This window comes from Lissotriton vulgaris, chromosome 1_1 (genome assembly GCF_964263255.1).
Source record: "Lissotriton vulgaris chromosome 1_1, aLisVul1.2, whole genome shotgun sequence".
Classification (NCBI taxonomy): domain Eukaryota; kingdom Metazoa; phylum Chordata; class Amphibia; order Caudata; family Salamandridae; genus Lissotriton; species Lissotriton vulgaris.
The window spans coordinates 860622119-860637897 of NC_141685.1; positions in this window are offsets into that span (position 1 = coordinate 860622119).

Genomic DNA, 15779 nt, shown 5'->3' on the forward strand with positions numbered 1-15779 from the left:
TGCATGCCGAGGTTATTCACTATGACCCACCAAACCAATTGCCAACAGTAGCCTCTCCCTGCCTCATTCGTATGCTCCGATGCCACCTTTATTTAGCAAGTGTTAGTGCTCTCGGATTTTGTAGTGCGATTCGCTATAGCCTCTGTTTTCAACAGAAATGTCCTAAAGGTACCTATACCAATCTGCCGGGTGGGGAGGAAGGGGGCGGCTGCTGCTGGCAGTAACATTTTGGGGCACCCGACCTGCAAAAATACAGCCACATGCTCCTTGTTTTACCTTTCAATACCATAACTGCAGAAGAATCGTATGGTGACCCCCTGTTGGTAATAGAAACTGTCAAACAGCATCTTGCCTCCCCCCGTTGCCCCTAACCATTTGGGGTACACCCCATGAGGGAGGATCAGAGCAATAAAAACTAATGGTAGCCCCCCCAAAAAGTACCTGGAAGCCATGCCATTCTGTGCACCTCATCGCCTTCACGTTGCGCCCAAGCACCTTTTAATACTGAACCCCCCATTTTTGACTGCCCCCTCCCAACAGAAATCAGAGAGTATAGGGGGGTGCAGTAAAAAAGTATTTGCACTTTCCCACAATAAGTCAGGATCCTACTCCACCTATTCCTCTGCTCTCTGACCCCACCCATATACCCCTCCTCTCTGACCCCACCCACTCTGACTAGGCTGCTCCTGAACCCCTCCTCTCTGACCCCACCCACTCTGACTTGGCTCCTCCTATACCCCTCCTCTCCGACCAAGCTCCTCCTATACCCCTCCTCTCTCACCCAGCTCCTCCTATACCCCTCCTCTCTCACCCGGCTCCTCCTATACCCCTCCTCTCCGACCGAGCTCCTCCTATACCCCTCCCCTCTGACCCCACCCACTCACTACTTACCAACCAACCTGCAATCCCTCATTCACTAGGCATGATTCCACTCTTACACAACACACAGACACATTTTACTTACCAATTGGCCCTTTAGGCCCACCTCCAACTTACCTCTGCTCTGCCACCATCAGTCACCTGGTGCCGAACCCGGGATTTGAACCCTGGTTCCCTGGATGGGAGGCAGGCACTTACCCACTGGACCACACTGGTTTCCATGTAAGTAGCCTATCAAATTGTCCTTATGTCATGGTCATCCTTTTCATGTGCAATGGATGCCGCAGGGAAGGACACCAAGGCCTGTATGTTGCGTATAGTTACTACTGCAATCCTCTAGACCACCAAGGAGCTATAGCTCAAAGGTAAGTCTTGTACCTTTGGTGGGGACAGCCCTCACAGGCCAGGGTTCGAATCCTGCCAATGCTGTAGAAGTATCCCAAGGTGGAAATTTTCAAAAAGTGAATAGTTTTTTTTTTTGCAAATTTTTTTTTTACTTGGTAACAGAGGAGAAAAGTGGACACTCTTTTTGGCATGTGTGTCCCGAAATTTCAAATGTTTTCCCTCATGACCTTCTACCAACCGCCCTATCTCTCAAGTAGGTGCAATAGGGACAAGGCCTTATCTTCCTTTATCAATGTCTTCATTCTTTGTCCTTTAAGTTTGGTGAATTGCAGAGTGCAATTGTGGTATTGGGGGTTATAACTGAGCACAAGAATAAGAGGAAGGGGCTACACTTGTTGTAAAATAGGTTGGATGATGGTGATTTTTTATTTTGGTGTGAGCCACTTGCTCAAATCAGGGGTTTTGTGTCAGTGAGCTTGGATAGAAATAAAGGTCAAGTATGAGCTCTGGCTAATGAAATGATGGGTCAAGTTTGAGGCAAGCTAGAGTCCATTTATTAGGTGCAATAAGAAGCTACAAAGATTGTTTCCTTTAAGAGACAGACAAGGGCAGAGTCAAGCCTTTGCTCTAATAGGTCTGCATCATGCCTGCTGCAGGATGTGAAGGAATGGACCTCCACAGCAGTGCGCTGTGCCGGGCTGGGCTGTGCAGGGCTGAGCTGGGCTGGGCTGGGCTGGGCTGGGCCTGCCCTGGCACTGTGAATTTAATCACCCACCTCCTTCCTTTGAGGAACGCTCACGAACGCCCACGAACGCCCTTGTTCTGTATACAGGCTGACAGCAGGCAATTTAGGACCCTGCTAAATGAGGGTGATGTCCCCATGTGCTTCCTTTGAGTGGCAAAATCCTTCGTCTAAGGCAGGTGGGCTTTTTTAAAATTTGGTTGAAGACCATATGTTGGAGGTGGTATCACGGCACAAGCCGCCGACCGTCTCAGAAGAAAGTGTGCATGGGAGGATATTATTTGCATAGGACAGCCCTCTTCTCAGTCCCATTCTTATGCTGCAGTTGCCATGAAGTGTTACTAGAGGGCAGCAGTATGAACAAAAGAGCACACTGAGGCTTTTCTTCTGCTTGCTGACATGATTCTTGTTCATGGTGGTCTTGCAGGGCCTAAAGAGTGAAGGACTGCGTTGACTGAGGGGATGAGGAATGGCAGGCCTGTATTTGTGGTGAAGGGGGAATAATTAGAAGGTAAACAGCAATATGAAAACGTCAAAGCATATATGTTTGCTGAGTGATTGAGTCTGTGTGTCGCGTGTCTCTTTGAAGGGAGATGTGAGAAAGGAATAGCAGCACCGTAGACTTCAGATGGGAGAGAGCAAGCAAGGATGAATATTACCCTCAAATCCAAATACTTACAGTACCTCAAAGATGACAAGTGCGATATGATGTTCTGCAATTGTAAGGATTTGCCATGTGTGGTACATAAATATGCATGGTTAGTGAGGTTTTTCCCAGAATGTGAGTATCGTTAGGCTGGCAAATGTCAGGCACTCCTTTGGGAGTATGAGGCCAAGAAAAAATTTGGGAAGTTTGCTACAGTCATCTGTAGGATCGAAAGACACTGGGGAATCCTTACAGAGGGAGCCAGGCTGCACAAAATGTGATAACAGTTGGACAGAAATCTTTAGCAGGGACTTTTGTCTACCCCCAATGTGGGACCAGGACCGCAGTACCTCTGTGTCTCTGAAACATATGTTGACCTCTGCACACCACCATCTCAATACCCCTCAAATGTTCCCTCCTGGTACCCCAGCTTTGGTAGTGCATCAACCGGGTTTCAATCATTTGAGTGACCACAAGCACCCTTCCTATGTGCCTTCCATTTACATTCAGTCAGTAACCCAGCTGCTTCGTTCGCTGTTCAATCTCAAGTGACAGTTGGATGCACATCGCAGGGGTATACAGACATTTACCGTACTGTACAGCCCCTCTCAGTACAGCCAGACTACACTTCTTAAAATCATGAAACATGTTTTGCCCAACAGTAAGGCCAGGCCTTTCCTCTGTAGTTCATAGCCAACGTAAGGAGGAAAAAATCAACTGAAGAGCATGCCAAAATTCTCTACAGACACTGCCAATCCTCACACTTCTGCCTATTTGCATGCCGAGGTTATTCACTATGACCCACCAAACCAATTGCCAACAGTAGCCTCTCCCTGCCTCATTCGTATGCTCCGATGCCACCTTTATTTAGCAAGTGTTAGTGCTCTCGGATTTTGTAGTGCGATTCGCTATAGCCTCTGTTTTCAACAGAAATGTCCTAAAGGTACCTATACCAATCTGCCGGGTGGGGAGGAAGGGGGCGGCTGCTGCTGGCAGTAACATTTTGGGGGACCCGACCTGCAAAAATACAGCCACATGCTCCTTGTTTTACCTTTCAATACCATAACTGCAGAAGAATCGTATGGTGACCCCTGTTGGTAATAGAAACTGTCAAACAGCATCTTGCCTCCCCCCCCGTTGCCCCTAACCATTTGGGGTACACCCCATGAGGGAGGATCAGAGCAATAAAAACTAATGGTAGCCCCCCCAAAAAGTACCTGGAAGCCATGCCATTCTGTGCACCTCATCGCCTTCACGTTGCGCCCAAGCACCTTTTAATACTGAACCCCCCATTTTTGACTGCCCCCTCCCAACAGAAATCAGAGAGTATAGGGGGGTGCAGTAAAAAAGTATTTGCACTTTCCCACAATAAGTCAGGATCCTACTCCACCTATTCCTCTGCTCTCTGACCCCACCCATATACCCCTCCTCTCTGACCCCACCCACTCTGACTAGGCTGCTCCTGAACCCCTCCTCTCTGACCCCACCCACTCTGACTTGGCTCCTCCTATACCCCTCCTCTCCGACCGAGCTCCTCCTATACCCCTTCTCTCTCACCCAGCTCCTCCTATACCCCTCCTCTCTGACCCCACCCACTCTGACTAGGCTCCTCCTATACCCCTCCTATCCAACCCAGCTCCTCCTATACCCCTCCTCTCTGACCCAGCTCCTCCTACACCCCTCCTCTCTGACCCCACCCACTCTGACTAGGCTGCTCCTGAACCCCTCATCTCTGACCCCACCCACTCTGACTAGGCTCCTCCTATACCCCTCCTCTCCGACCGAGCTCCTCCTATACCCCTCCTCTCTCACCCAGCTCCTCCTATACCCCTCCCCTCTGACCCCACCCACTCACTACTTACCAACCAACCTGCAATCCCTCATTCACTAGGCATGATTCCACTCTTACACAACACACAGACACATTTTACTTACCAATTGGCCCTTTAGGCCCACCTCCAACTTACCTCTGCTCTGCCACCATCAGTCACCTGGTGCCGAACCCGGGATTTGAACCCTGGTTGCCTGGATGGAAGGCAGGCACTTACCCACTGGACCACACTGGTTTCCATGTAAGTAGCCTATCAAATTGTCCTTATGTCATGGTCATCTTTTTCATGTGCAATGGATGCCGCAGGGAAGGACACCAAGGCCTGTATGTTGCTTATAGTTACTACTGCAATCCTCTAGACCACCAAGGAGCTATAGCTCAAAGGTAAGTCTTGTACCTTTGGTGGGGACAGCCCTCACAGGCCAGGGTTCGAATCCTGCCAATGCTGTAGAAGTATCCCAAGGTGGAAATTTTCAAAAAGTGAATAGTTTTTTTTTTTTTGCAAATTTTTTTTTTACTTGGTAACAGAGGAGAAAAGTGGACACTCTTTTTGGCATGTGTGTCCCGAAATTTCAAATGTTTTCCCTCATGACCTTCTACCAACCGCCCTATCTCTCAAGTAGGTGCAATAGGGACAAGGCCTTATCTTCCTTTATCAATGTCTTCATTCTTTGTCCTTTAAGTTTGGTGAATTGCAGAGTGCAATTGTGGTTTTTGTGGTTATAACTGAGCACAAGAATAAGAGGAAGGGGCTACACTTGTTGTAAAATAGGTTGGATGATGGTGATTTTTTATTTTGGTGTGAGCCACTTGCTCAAATCAGGGGTTTTGTGTCAGTGAGCTTGGATAGAAATAAAGGTCAAGTATGAGCTCTGGCTAATGAAATGATGGGTCAAGTTTGAGGCAAGCTAGAGTCCATTTATTAGGTGCAATAAGAAGCTACAAAGATTGTTTCCTTTAAGAGACAGACAAGGGCAGAGTCAAGCCTTTGCTCTAATAGGTCTGCATCATGCCTGCTGCAGGATGTGAAGGAATGGACCTCCACAGCAGTGCGCTGTGCCGGGCTGGGCTGTGCAGGGCTGAGCTGGGCTGGGCTGGGCTGGGCTGGGCTGGGCTGGGCTGGGCTGGGCTGGGCTGGGCCTGCCCTGGCACTGTGAATTTAATCACCCACCTCCTTCCTTTGAGGAACGCTCACGAACGCCCACGAACGCCCTTGTTCTGTATACAGGCTGACAGCAGGCAATTTAGGACCCTGCTAAATGAGGGTGATGTCCCCATGTGCTTCCTTTGAGTGGCAAAATCCTTCGTCTAAGGCAGGTGGGCTTTTTTAAAATTTGGTTGAAGACCATATGTTGGAGGTGGTATCACGGCACAAGCCGCCGACCGTCTCAGAAGAAAGTGTGCATGGGAGGATATTATTTGCATAGGACAGCCCTCTTCTCAGTCCCATTCTTATGCTGCAGTTGCCATGAAGTGTTACTAGAGGGCAGCAGTATGAACAAAAGAGCACACTGAGGCTTTTCTTCTGCTTGCTGACATGATTCTTGTTCATGGTGGTCTTGCAGGGCCTAAAGAGTGAAGGACTGCGTTGACTGAGGGGATGAGGAATGGCAGGCCTGTATTTGTGGTGAAGGGGGAATAATTAGAAGGTAAACAGCAATATGAAAACGTCAAAGCATATATGTTTGCTGAGTGATTGAGTCTGTGTGTCGCGTGTCTCTTTGAAGGGAGATGTGAGAAAGGAATAGCAGCACCGTAGACTTCAGATGGGAGAGAGCAAGCAAGGATGAATATTACCCTCAAATCCAAATACTTACAGTACCTCAAAGATGACAAGTGCGATATGATGTTCTGCAATTGTAAGGATTTGCCATGTGTGGTACATAAATATGCATGGTTAGTGAGGTTTTTCCCAGAATGTGAGTATCGTTAGGCTGGCAAATGTCAGGCACTCCTTTGGGAGTATGAGGCCAAGAAAAAATTTGGGAAGTTTGCTACAGTCATCTGTAGGATCGAAAGACACTGGGGAATCCTTACAGAGGGAGCCAGGCTGCACAAAATGTGATAACAGTTGGACAGAAATCTTTAGCAGGGACTTTTGTCTACCCCCAATGTGGGACCAGGACCGCAGTACCTCTGTGTCTCTGAAACATATGTTGACCTCTGCACACCACCATCTCAATACCCCTCAAATGTTCCCTCCTGGTACCCCAGCTTTGGTAGTGCATCAACCGGGTTTCAATCATTTGAGTGACCACAAGCACCCTTCCTATGTGCCTTCCATTTACATTCAGTCAGTAACCCAGCTGCTTCGTTCGCTGTTCAATCTCAAGTGACAGTTGGATGCACATCGCAGGGGTATACAGACATTTACCGTACTGTACAGCCCCTCTCAGTACAGCCAGACTACACTTCTTAAAATCATGAAACATGTTTTGCCCAACAGTAAGGCCAGGCCTTTCCTCTGTAGTTCATAGCCAACGTAAGGAGGAAAAAATCAACTGAAGAGCATGCCAAAATTCTCTACAGACACTGCCAATCCTCACACTTCTGCCTATTTGCATGCCGAGGTTATTCACTATGACCCACCAAACCAATTGCCAACAGTAGCCTCTCCCTGCCTCATTCGTATGCTCCGATGCCACCTTTATTTAGCAAGTGTTAGTGCTCTCGGATTTTGTAGTGCGATTCGCTATAGCCTCTGTTTTCAACAGAAATGTCCTAAAGGTACCTATACCAATCTGCCGGGTGGGGAGGAAGGGGGCTGCTGCTGCTGGCAGTAACATTTTGGGGCACCCGACCTGCAAAAATACAGCCACATGCTCCTTGTTTTACCTTTCAATACCATAACTGCAGAAGAATCGTATGGTGACCCCTGTTGGTAATAGAAACTGTCAAACAGCATCTTGCCTCCCCCCCCGTTGCCCCTAACCATTTGGGGTACACCCCATGAGGGAGGATCAGAGCAATAAAAACTAATGGTAGCCCCCCCAAAAAGTACCTGGAAGCCATGCCATTCTGTGCACCTCATCGCCTTCACGTTGCGCCCAAGCACCTTTTAATACTGAACCCCCCATTTTTGACTGCCCCCTCCCAACAGAAATCAGAGAGTATAGGGGGGTGCAGTAAAAAAGTATTTGCACTTTCCCACAATAAGTCAGGATCCTACTCCACCTATTCCTCTGCTCTCTGACCCCACCCATATACCCCTCCTCTCTGACCCCACCCACTCTGACTAGGCTGCTCCTATACCCCTCCTCTCCGACCGAGCTCCTCCTATACCCCTCCTCTCTCACCCAGCTCCTCCTACACCCCTCCTCTCTGACCCCACCCACTCTGACTAGGCTGCTCCTGAACCCCTCATCTCTGACCCCACCCACTCTGACTAGGCTGCTCCTGAACCCCTCCCCTCTGACCCCACCCACTCACTACTTACCAACCAACCTGCAATCCCTCATTCACTAGGCATGATTCCACTCTTACACAACACACAGACACATTTTACTTACCAATTGGCCCTTTAGGCCCACCTCCAACTTACCTCTGCTCTGCCACCATCAGTCACCTGGTGCCGAACCCGGGATTTGAACCCTGGTTGCCTGGATGGAAGGCAGGCACTTACCCACTGGACCACACTGGTTTCCATGTAAGTAGCCTATCAAATTGTCCTTATGTCATGGTCATCCTTTTCATGTGCAATGGATGCCGCAGGGAAGGACACCAAGGCCTGTATGTTGCTTATAGTTACTACTGCAATCCTCTAGACCACCAAGGAGCTATAGCTCAAAGGTAAGTCTCGTACCTTTGGTGGGGACAGCCCTCACAGGCCAGGGTTCGAGTCCTGCCAATGCTGTAGAAGTATCCCAAGGTGGAAATTTTCAAAAAGTGAATAGTTTTTTTTTTTTTGCAAATTTTTTTTTTACTTGGTAACAGAGGAGAAAAGTGGACACTCTTTTTGGCATGTGTGTCCCGAAATTTCAAATGTTTTCCCTCATGACCTTCTACCAACCGCCCTATCTCTCAAGTAGGTGCAATAGGGACAAGGCCTTATCTTCCTTTATCAATGTCTTCATTCTTTGTCCTTTAAGTTTGGTGAATTGCAGAGTGCAATTGTGGTATTGGGGGTTATAACTGAGCACAAGAATAAGAGGAAGGGGCTACACTTGTTGTAAAATAGGTTGGATGATGGTGATTTTTTATTTTGGTGTGAGCCACTTGCTCAAATCAGGGGTTTTGTGTCAGTGAGCTTGGATAGAAATAAAGGTCAAGTATGAGCTCTGGCTAATGAAATGATGGGTCAAGTTTGAGGCAAGCTAGAGTCCATTTATTAGGTGCAATAAGAAGCTACAAAGATTGTTTCCTTTAAGAGACAGACAAGGGCAGAGTCAAGCCTTTGCTCTAATAGGTCTGCATCATGCCTGCTGCAGGATGTGAAGGAATGGACCTCCACAGCAGTGCGCTGTGCCGGGCTGGGCTGTGCAGGGCTGAGCTGGGCTGGGCTGGGCTGGGCTGGGCTGGGCCTGCCCTGGCACTGTGAATTTAATCACCCACCTCCTTCCTTTGAGGAACGCTCACGAACGCCCACGAACGCCCTTGTTCTGTATACAGGCTGACAGCAGGCAATTTAGGACCCTGCTAAATGAGGGTGATGTCCCCATGTGCTTCCTTTGAGTGGCAAAATCCTTCGTCTAAGGCAGGTGGGCTTTTTTAAAATTTGGTTGAAGACCATATGTTGGAGGTGGTATCACGGCACAAGCCGCCGACCGTCTCAGAAGAAAGTGTGCATGGGAGGATATTATTTGCATAGGACAGCCCTCTTCTCAGTCCCATTCTTATGCTGCAGTTGCCATGAAGTGTTACTAGAGGGCAGCAGTATGAACAAAAGAGCACACTGAGGCTTTTCTTCTGCTTGCTGACATGATTCTTGTTCATGGTGGTCTTGCAGGGCCTAAAGAGTGAAGGACTGCGTTGACTGAGGGGATGAGGAATGGCAGGCCTGTATTTGTGGTGAAGGGGGAATAATTCGAAGGTAAACAGCAATATGAAAACGTCAAAGCATATATGTTTGCTGAGTGATTGAGTCTGTGTGTCGCGTGTCTCTTTGAAGGGAGATGTGAGAAAGGAATAGCAGCACCGTAGACTTCAGATGGGAGAGAGCAAGCAAGGATGAATATTACCCTCAAATCCAAATACTTACAGTACCTCAAAGATGACAAGTGCGATATGATGTTCTGCAATTGTAAGGATTTGCCATGTGTGGTACATAAATATGCATGGTTAGTGAGGTTTTTCCCAGAATGTGAGTATCGTTAGGCTGGCAAATGTCAGGCACTCCTTTGGGAGTATGAGGCCAAGAAAAAATTTGGGAAGTTTGCTACAGTCATCTGTAGGATCGAAAGACACTGGGGAATCCTTACAGAGGGAGCCAGGCTGCACAAAATGTGATAACAGTTGGACAGAAATCTTTAGCAGGGACTTTTGTCTACCCCCAATGTGGGACCAGGACCGCAGTACCTCTGTGTCTCTGAAACATATGTTGACCTCTGCACACCACCATCTCATACCCCTCAAATGTTCCCTCCTGGTACCCCAGCTTTGGTAGTGCATCAACCGGGTTTCAATCATTTGAGTGACCACAAGCACCCTTCCTATGTGCCTTCCATTTACATTCAGTCAGTAACCCAGCTGCTTCGTTCGCTGTTCAATCTCAAGTGACAGTTGGATGCACATCGCAGGGGTATACAGACATTTACCGTACTGTACAGCCCCTCTCAGTACAGCCAGACTACACTTCTTAAAATCATGAAACATGTTTTGCCCAACAGTAAGGCCAGGCCTTTCCTCTGTAGTTCATAGCCAACGTAAGGAGGAAAAAATCAACTGAAGAGCATGCCAAAATTCTCTACAGACACTGCCAATCCTCACACTTCTGCCTATTTGCATGCCGAGGTTATTCACTATGACCCACCAAACCAATTGCCAACAGTAGCCTCTCCCTGCCTCATTCGTATGCTCCGATGCCACCTTTATTTAGCAAGTGTTAGTGCTCTCGGATTTTGTAGTGCGATTCGCTATAGCCTCTGTTTTCAACAGAAATGTCCTAAAGGTACCTATACCAATCTGCCGGGTGGGGAGGAAGGGGGCTGCTGCTGCTGGCAGTAACATTTTGGGGCACCCGACCTGCAAAAATACAGCCACATGCTCCTTGTTTTACGTTTCAATACCATAACTGCAGAAGAATCGTATGGTGACCCCTGTTGGTAATAGAAACTGTCAAACAGCATCTTGCCTCCCCCCCCGTTGCCCCTAACCATTTGGGGTACACCCCATGAGGGAGGATCAGAGCAATAAAAACTAATGGTAGCCCCCCCAAAAAGTACCTGGAAGCCATGCCATTCTGTGCACCTCATCGCCTTCACGTTGCGCCCAAGCACCTTTTAATACTGAACCCCCCATTTTTGACTGCCCCCTCCCAACAGAAATCAGAGAGTATAGGGGGGTGCAGTAAAAAAGTATTTGCACTTTCCCACAATAAGTCAGGATCCTACTCCACCTATTCCTCTGCTCTCTGACCCCACCCATATACCCCTCCTCTCTGACCCCACCCACTCTGACTAGGCTGCTCCTGAACCCCTCCTCTCTGACCCCACCCACTCTGACTTGGCTCCTCCTATACCCCTCCTCTCCGACCGAGCTCCTCCTATACCCCTCCTCTCTCACCCAGCTCCTCCTATACCCCTCCTCTCTGACCCCACCCACTCTGACTAGGCTCCTCCTATACCCCTCCTATCCGACCCAGCTCCTCCTACACCCCTCCTCTCTGACCCCACCCACTCTGACTAGGCTGCTCCTGAACCCCTCATCTCTGACCCCACCCACTCTGACTAGGCTGCTCCTGAACCCCTCCCCTCTGACCCCACCCACTCACTACTTACCAACCAACCTGCAATCCCTCATTCACTAGGCATGATTCCACTCGTACACAACACACAGACACATTTTACTTACCAATTGGCCCTTTAGGCCCACCTCCAACTTACCTCTGCTCTGCCACCATCAGTCACCTGGTGCCGAACCCGGGATTTGAACCCTGGTTGCCTGGATGGAAGGCAGGCACTTACCCACTGGACCACACTGGTTTCCATGTAAGTAGCCTATCAAATTGTCCTTATGTCATGGTCATCCTTTTCATGTGCAATGGATGCCGCAGGGAAGGACACCAAGGCCTGTATGTTGCTTATAGTTACTACTGCAATCCTCTAGACCACCAAGGAGCTATAGCTCAAAGGTAAGTCTTGTACCTTTGGTGGGGACAGCCCTCACAGGCCAGGGTTCGAATCCTGCCAATGCTGTAGAAGTATCCCAAGGTGGAAATTTTCAAAAAGTGAATAGTTTTTTTTTTTTGCAAATTTTTTTTTTACTTGGTAACAGAGGAGAAAAGTGGACACTCTTTTTGGCATGTGTGTCCCGAAATTTCAAATGTTTTCCCTCATGACCTTCTACCAACCGCCCTATCTCTCAAGTAGGTGCAATAGGGACAAGGCCTTATCTTCCTTTATCAATGTCTTCATTCTTTGTCCTTTAAGTTTGGTGAATTGCAGAGTGCAATTGTGGTATTGGGGGTTATAACTGAGCACAAGAATAAGAGGAAGGGGCTACACTTGTTGTAAAATAGGTTGGATGATGGTGATTTTTTATTTTGGTGTGAGCCACTTGCTCAAATCAGGGGTTTTGTGTCAGTGAGCTTGGATAGAAATAAAGGTCAAGTATGAGCTCTGGCTAATGAAATGATGGGTCAAGTTTGAGGCAAGCTAGAGTCCATTTATTAGGTGCAATAAGAAGCTACAAAGATTGTTTCCTTTAAGAGACAGACAAGGGCAGAGTCAAGCCTTTGCTCTAATAGGTCTGCATCATGCCTGCTGCAGGATGTGAAGGAATGGACCTCCACAGCAGTGCGCTGTGCCGGGCTGGGCTGTGCAGGGCTGAGCTGGGCTGGGCTGGGCTGGGCTGGGCCTGCCCTGGCACTGTGAATTTAATCACCCACCTCCTTCCTTTGAGGAACGCTCACGAACGCCCACGAACGCCCTTGTTCTGTATACAGGCTGACAGCAGGCAATTTAGGACCCTGCTAAATGAGGGTGATGTCCCCATGTGCTTCCTTTGAGTGGCAAAATCCTTCGTCTAAGGCAGGTGGGCTTTTTTAAAATTTGGTTGAAGACCATATGTTGGAGGTGGTATCACGGCACAAGCCGCCGACCGTCTCAGAAGAAAGTGTGCATGGGAGGATATTATTTGCATAGGACAGCCCTCTTCTCAGTCCCATTCTTATGCTGCAGTTGCCATGAAGTGGTACTAGAGGGCAGCAGTATGAACAAAAGAGCACACTGAGGCTTTTCTTCTGCTTGCTGACATGATTCTTGTTCATGGTGGTCTTGCAGGGCCTAAAGAGTGAAGGACTGCGTTGACTGAGGGGATGAGGAATGGCAGGCCTGTATTTGTGGTGAAGGGGGAATAATTAGAAGGTAAACAGCAATATGAAAACGTCAAAGCATATATGTTTGCTGAGTGATTGAGTCTGTGTGTCGCGTGTCTCTTTGAAGGGAGATGTGAGAAAGGAATAGCAGCACCGTAGACTTCAGATGGGAGAGAGCAAGCAAGGATGAATATTACCCTCAAATCCAAATACTTACAGTACCTCAAAGATGACAAGTGCGATATGATGTTCTGCAATTGTAAGGATTTGCCATGTGTGGTACATAAATATGCATGGTTAGTGAGGTTTTTCCCAGAATGTGAGTATCGTTAGGCTGGCAAATGTCAGGCACTCCTTTGGGAGTATGAGGCCAAGAAAAAATTTGGGAAGTTTGCTACAGTCATCTGTAGGATCGAAAGACACTGGGGAATCCTTACAGAGGGAGCCAGGCTGCACAAAATGTGATAACAGTTGGACAGAAATCTTTAGCAGGGACTTTTGTCTACCCCCAATGTGGGACCAGGACCGCAGTACCTCTGTGTCTCTGAAACATATGTTGACCTCTGCACACCACCATCTCAATACCCCTCAAATGTTCCCTCCTGGTACCCCAGCTTTGGTAGTGCATCAACCGGGTTTCAATCATTTGAGTGACCACAAGCACCCTTCCTATGTGCCTTCCATTTACATTCAGTCAGTAACCCAGCTGCTTCGTTCGCTGTTCAATCTCAAGTGACAGTTGGATGCACATCGCAGGGGTATACAGACATTTACCGTACTGTACAGCCCCTCTCAGTACAGCCAGACTACACTTCTTAAAATCATGAAACATGTTTTGCCCAACAGTAAGGCCAGGCCTTTCCTCTGTAGTTCATAGCCAACGTAAGGAGGAAAAAATCAACTGAAGAGCATGCCAAAATTCTCTACAGACACTGCCAATCCTCACACTTCTGCCTATTTGCATGCCGAGGTTATTCACTATGACCCACCAAACCAATTGCCAACAGTAGCCTCTCCCTGCCTCATTCGTATGCTCCGATGCCACCTTTATTTAGCAAGTGTTAGTGCTCTCGGATTTTGTAGTGCGATTCGCTATAGCCTCTGTTTTCAACAGAAATGTCCTAAAGGTACCTATACCAATCTGCCGGGTGGGGAGGAAGGGGGCTGCTGCTGCTGGCAGTAACATTTTGGGGCACCCGACCTGCAAAAATACAGCCACATGCTCCTTGTTTTACCTTTCAATACCATAACTGCAGAAGAATCGTATGGTGACCCCTGTTGGTAATAGAAACTGTCAAACAGCATCTTGCCTCCCCCCCCGTTGCCCCTAACCATTTGGGGTACACCCCATGAGGGAGGATCAGAGCAATAAAAACTAATGGTAGCCCCCCCAAAAAGTACCTGGAAGCCATGCCATTCTGTGCACCTCATCGCCTTCACGTTGCGCCCAAGCACCTTTTAATACTGAACCCCCCATTTTTGACTGCCCCCTCCCAACAGAAATCAGAGAGTATAGGGGGGTGCAGTAAAAAAGTATTTGCACTTTCCCACAATAAGTCAGGATCCTACTCCACCTATTCCTCTGCTCTCTGACCCCACCCATATACCCCTCCTCTCTGACCCCACCCACTCTGACTAGGCTGCTCCTGAACCCCTCCTCTCTGACCCCACCCACTCTGACTTGGCTCCTCCTATACCCCTCCTCTCCGACCGAGCTCCTCCTATACCCCTCCTCTCTCACCCAGCTCCTCCTATACCCCTCCTCTCTGACCCCACCCACTCTGACTAGGCTCCTCCTATACCCCTCCTATCCGACCCAGCTCCTCCTATACCCCTCCTCTCTGACCCAGCTACTCCTACACCCCTCCTCTCTGACCCCACCCACTCTGACTAGGCTGCTCTTGAACCCCTCATCTCTGACCCCACCCACTCTGACTAGGCTCCTCCTATACCCCTCCTCTCCGACCGAGCTCCTCCTATACCCCTCCTCTCTCACCCAGCTCCTCCTATACCCCTCCCCTCTGACCCCACCCACTCACTACTTACCAACCAACCTGCAATCCCTCATTCACTAGGCATGATTCCACTCTTACACAACACACAGACACATTTTACTTACCAATTGGCCCTTTAGGCCCACCTCCAACTTACCTCTGCTCTGCCACCATCAGTCACCTGGTGCCGAACCCGGGATTTGAACCCTGGTTGCCTGGATGGAAGGCAGGCACTTACCCACTGGACCACACTGGTTTCCATGTAAGTAGCCTATCAAATTGTCCTTATGTCATGGTCATCCTTTTCATGTGCAATGGATGCCGCAGGGAAGGACACCAAGGCCTGTATGTTGCTTATAGTTACTACTGCAATCCTCTAGACCACCAAGGAGCTATAGCTCAAAGGTAAGTCTTGTACCTTTGGTGGGGACTGAGGTTCCGTGACGGTTCCGTGACGACTTGAACCCGTGTTTTCAAGTTTGTCGGAAATACATAGTATTGGTATCAGTGAACCGCAAATGATCCATTTAGTATATCCTAGTGGTTCCGCTACGCTACGAGCAAGAGCACTCCTTCCATTGACATATTTCTGATATACCCACGGCATCCATCTTAGATCGTGGCCGCCATTTTGTGTTTCCTTGCCCTCACATATGCAATAGCCTCTGATCACTTCATTTACTCCACTTTGATTAAGGACACGTAGCCTTAGCCGGAGATTCACCTCTTACATGACACGTGCACCTTAAACCAGATCACGCTGTAGCTGCATGACTCGACAAAGACTGCCTCCTCTGCCCGAGGCCAGTCCTGCCAAACTGGTCTTCGTGTCCATTGTACCTGATCATGATTAGGCGGCCGAAGCCGGT